Source organism: Myotis yumanensis, unplaced genomic scaffold, assembly GCF_028538775.1.
Source record: "Myotis yumanensis isolate MYYU_CA2020_CCGP unplaced genomic scaffold, mMyoYum1.0.hap1 SCAF_1, whole genome shotgun sequence".
In the NCBI taxonomy this organism is placed as follows: Eukaryota; Metazoa; Chordata; class Mammalia; order Chiroptera; family Vespertilionidae; genus Myotis; species Myotis yumanensis.
The window spans coordinates 37592346-37597868 of NW_027223752.1; positions in this window are offsets into that span (position 1 = coordinate 37592346).

The window sequence follows — 5523 nt, forward strand, 5'->3', positions numbered from 1 at the left end:
GTTTGGCATTCAACTTTTGTCATAATCATAAATGTTCTATACATTTATTTATGGTCTAGTCTAGATTGTTACTTGTACTATGGTAATATCCAGTTATATTTATTATTAACTGTATTTTAAGCAGTATATTAATCAGAACTTTTGTTTAGTTAGAATATTTATATCTACCAGTATAGTTAACAGCCTGTTTCTAGAATGAAAAATTTATTGGCTATGCCCACTTATGAATCCAGGTAAAGTTGTATTCTATAATTTGAATCTATTTTATCTCTTTAATAACTAGATGTGAAAATCAGATATGAAATATTGTAGGGTAGGAAAATAATCAAGAATTTTTATAATTGTTCAATAAGACTGTATTGTGTTTTTTATTTTCTTAGCATTTAATATTGTCTGTCAGTGTTTGCCTAATAGTAGGCCAATTTCTAAATTAATGGGCTACTTTCTAAATAGTATCATTTCTAGTTTATTTTATTTAAAATAGTTAATTGCTCTTCTTCCAAGGGAATTTTAGATTTATCTAGGATGTCCTCTGTAGGAATGTCAGAATCTAGATAGGCCTGTGGAAACTCAGTGCCTGTGTGGTCATTTAAAAGAATCTGCTGTGGGGCTTAGTTTTAGGGGGTCTTCAGGGTGGAAGGAGTCAGGTTACATTGGATTTTACTGTAGTAGCACTTTGGAAGAAAATGATTAGCTTGAATACGCACTCTAAGAAAAAATGAGAATCACTCTTTTAAAAAAATATTTTTATTGATTTCAGGGAAAGGAAGGGAAGAGGGATAGAGAGATAGAAACAATGATATGAGAGAATTATTGATTGGATGCCTCCTGCACACTCCCTACTGGGGATGGAGCACACAACCTGGGCATGTTGTCCTGACCGGGAATCTAACCAGTGCCCTCCTGGTTCATGGGCTAACACTCAACAACTAAGCCACACAGGCTGGGTGAGAATCACTCATTTTTAAACCATCATAGCCATGGCTCTCAAACTGAGTGCCAAGGCACTCTGGTGCACTGCAGGGATCAGCAGGCCATGGAGTGTTTTAAATTTTAAAGGTAAACAGTGATACCTGACATTTGTCAGGAAAATACTCCAACTATTACCCCACGTAGTTTATAGTTTCAACACTGGATTGCTCTTCATTCATTCTGATGACACAGTTTTGTGATGGAAACTGCACAGGGCTTCTCAGGACTTTTAAATTGGTCACCAAGTGGAGGCCCAGCAGTTGGTGGTATCACTACTAAGAAATCCTAAGATCCTTGGCTGCACTGTAAGAAGCTCACTTACCTTTCAAGAATATCCTTGGGCTGGCACGAGGGGACCCTGCCCAGAACCTCCACCTGTAGCCCAACCTGTTCAACTACCTTCTTGTTGGATTCCCCAAGGGTCAGCTGCCTGCTGCAGCCTCAGCGCAAGGATGGCAAGGACCGCACCATCCCATGAGCCAGGCAGGCTGTCGCCCATGTTCCAGAGCTGCTCTTCTCTGAGGAGCCAGGAGTCCGACCAGCTCCTAGAAGCAAGCTCTCCATGAAGGCCAAGGTGCCAAGGGGTGGCAGTTTAAGAAAGGGCCATTTATTAGCATATTAAAGAAAAATATTCTGTAGGTAGAGGGGCTTCAGTCTTAATGCTTCTTTGTGAATTGTGTTAGTATAAACGGACTGTTCAACCACAGAGCAGAATAGAAGGTTGGTTATGTTAACTCTGAACAGATGAGGGAGAAGGACCCTTCCGGGGCCTGGAACAGTCTGACCAGAGCTGCTTTCAGCGCTGTGGCCAAATCACTGCACACTGCCAAATCACAAACTTTGTGGCTGACAAAAGAAATATTCCTACATTTCTGGAGGCGTCCACTTCCGGCAAGAGAGGGGTTCTCAGAGCATGACAGGCGCGGGCGCTGCCTGTGCCCGACTCCCGCTGGGATTTCACTGTCAACGCAGCCAAACTGTGGATGCCGCTCCGCCCACAGCTGCGAGCCAGCCCGTCCCACAGCCTACGCGCACGCCGTCCGGGGAGTCCGCGCTCCTGCGCCTGCGCGCCCCTGACGTAGCTGCGCCTGCGCAGCCCTGCGCGGGAGGGGCCGGAGCGGCGCTCGCCTGGGGGCGTGGCTGTCGGCACCGGAGGCGGAAGGGGGCGAAGATGACGCGGAGTAGCTCGTGGTGACTGGCTGGCGGTAATGACAGGCTGGTGGAAGGAGCTGTTTCAGGTTGCGTCTCCGTGGGGGGTGGGAACCCGCTGAAGAGGGGCGGGAAAACACAGGTGCAAGTGAGGCGTCCGGACCAGCCCGCGTGCGGGCGCGTCGCCGAGTGTGCGGACACGGGGCTTCTTTTTGGGGGACCCTGGTGCGGCGCTGTGCTTGCCCTCGAGGTTAATCCTGTGGAGTGGGGTCGGCTTCCGGCGTTCCGCTCATCGGCGCCGTCAGACTGGGGTTGGGGCCCCCACCCCGAGGCTGAGTCGGGTCAGCCGTGAAGCCCCGCCCGCCGTTTCAGGCCGGCTTAGCGGCGGCGACTGCGCCCCCGTGTGCGGGGTCACCTCCGTGTCCGGGGTCGCCTCCGTGTGCGGGGTGTCACCTCCGTGTCCGGGGTCGCCTCCGTGTGCTGGGTCACCTCCGTGTGCGGGGTCACCTCCGTGTGCGGGGTAACCGCGGGGTTGGCCAGTGCAGAGGGCGGGTCGTCGGCTTTGCCAGCAAGGCTCGACTGTGTCAGACCCCCGCGCAGACGAGGATGGAGAATGGACGCGAAGGGCGGCTGGGCCTCCCCATAGGCGTCCACTCCGGAGGATGGGGGGGCCGGGGACGGGGGGGGGGGGGGGGGGGGAGGGGGGGGGGCGGGTGCGCAGGACTGGAGGAGCCCAGGCAGCTGGTGTTGGTGAGGATTAGTCCTGCAAGTTTCCGAGCCAATGAATTCGCTTTCTCTGTCGGAGAAACCTGACTGGTTGGTTTCTTACTGCGCTCAGAGTGCAAGCGGTCTTCCCACTGTAGTTCATAAGATATTCAGGATCATTTGAACTTGACCAAATACAGTGGGGCCTTGACTTACCAGTGTCCTGACTATCGAGTTTTTCGAGATACGAGCCGTCTCTCGGCCGAATTTTTGCTTTGAGTTGCGAGCTAAAATTCGGGTTACGAGCCAGCTTCAGATACCCCACCGCTAGTTGGCCCAGTGAACGCCACAACATCAGCCCAGCATCACGTGTCTCACTTGTTCACTTTAAGATTTGACATACGAGTAAATTGAGTTATGAGCTCCGTCACGGAATGAATTAAACTCGTAAGTCAAGGCCCCACTGTATCTAAATTTCTTTTATAAACTGTTCCTTAGGGGGTCTAACTGATGGCAGAGTCATCTATTGAACTTGATTCATTAACAGTATTATTGAGGCTGAATTTACATATCATAAAATTCACCTGTTGTAGATGTTCAATTCATGACATGTAGCATATTTACAGGAATTGGACAATCTTTTGATAAATTTTTTTCTGGTAGTTGCCTTTACCGTTCTCAAAGTTTGTACAAGTGGACATTTTTGAGACACAATGTAAGAGCCTCTGAAGATGTACATTAAAAATGTATACCTGAGATGGGGAAATTAAAAGAATTGAAGCGCCGTGGCTCAGTTGGTTGGAGTGTTGTCCCTGCACAGAGAGTCCTGGGTTCCATGTCCCTGTCAGGGCTCATATCTAGGTTTCTGGTTCCATCCCTGGTCGGGACACATGTGGGAGGCAACCAATCCATGTATGTTTCTCTCCCCCAACCCTCTTTCTCCCTCTAAAATCAATTTTTAAAATAAAGAATTGAACCAATTTTTTCTTAGAAGTTGCAGGCAGTGAAACTTGTGTTTTGTAATACCAAAAGTTATTGACCATTTCAACTGTCTTGTTTGTTGATGAATATGGCATAAGCTCATTTTATAGATGAGGAAAATGACTGAAAGATAAGTTACCAAAAGCTGCATAGCTGTGTCTGGGCTTTGACCCATCCCTGGATGCTTTGTTTCCAAATTTATTGCCTTAGCCACCTCAACATCTTGGTTTTTTATTATAATACTAGAGGCCTGGTGCACGAAATTTGTGCAGGGGAGGGGGGTGTCCCTCAGCCCAGCCAGCACCCTCTCCAATCTGGGACCCCTTGGGGGATGTCCGATTACTGGCAGTTGGACATCCCTCTCACAATCTGGGACTGCTGGCTCCTAACCGCTCACCTGCCTGCCTGCCTGATTGCCCCCAACTGCCCTCCCCTGCTGGCCTGATCGATCGCCCCCTAACTGCCCTTCCCTGCTGGCCTGATTGCCCCCTAACTGCTCTCCTGTCTGCCTGATCACCGCCTCTGCCTTAGCCTCCGCCACCGTGGCTTTGTCCGGAAGGATGTCCGGAAGGATGTTTGGAAGACATGTGGTCTAATTAGCATATTACCCTTTTATTAGTATAGACTAGAGGCCTGGCGCACAAAATTGTGTGTGGGTAGGGTCCCTAGGCCTAGCCTGCGATCAGGGCCATCTTTCCTGGCTGCTGGCGGCCAGCTCTGCCCTGCACCCCACTGCCACTCTCCCTGGTTCCCTGTTCACCAGCCCGCAATGGCAGCCTGAGCCGGGGGAGGGACCAAGGGGTCAGCTGTTCCTGCCCATTTGCCAGCCCTACCCCCACCGCCCGTTGCCCTCTGTGTGTGTGGGGCGACCAGCGGGGCAGGGGCCTTGGCCTGGCGCCGGCCACATCCCCCGCCACCCACCCCGGTTCCCCATTTGCCATTGGTGATCAGAACCTGCCGGCCAGGAAAAGGGATCAAGAGGTGGTCAGTGGCCTTAACTGGTTTGGCTCAGTGGATAGAGCATTGGCCTGCGGATGCAAGAGTCCCAGGTTCGATTTCGGTCAAGGGCATGTACCTTGGTTGCGGGCACATCCCCAGTGGGGAGTGTGCAGGAGGCAGCTGATCGATGTTTCTCTCGCATTGATGTTTCTGATTCTCTATCCCTCTCCTTCCTCTCTGTAAAAATTCAATAAAATATATTAAAAAAAAAAAAAAGAGGTGGTCAGTGTACATCATAGTGGCTGGTCGAGCAGTCATTCTGATCATTCAGCCGGTATGGTCGCTGGGTTTTTATTATATAGGACTAGAGGCCCGGTGCATGAATTTGTGCACGTGTGGGGTCCCTCAGTCTGGCCAGTGATCGGGGCCAATCAGGGCTGTCTCACGCAGTCTGATCGGGGACAGTGGGGGCCAGCTGGGTTGGAGACGACTGTGGGAGGTTGGCCAGCCAGGGGAGCTTGGCTGTGGGAGTGCACTGATCACCAGGGAGAAGCTCCTGCATTAGCGTCTGCCCCCTGGTGGTCAGTGCGCATCATAGCGCACTGACCGGTCATTCGGTCAACAGGTCGTAACAGCTGCTTAGCTTTTATATGTATAGACTAGAGGCCTGGTGCACAGATTTGTGCACTGTGGGGTCCCTTGGCCTGGCCTGCACCCTCTCGCAATCTGGGACCCCTCAGGGGATGTCGGACTGCTAGTTTCGGCCCGATCCCCACA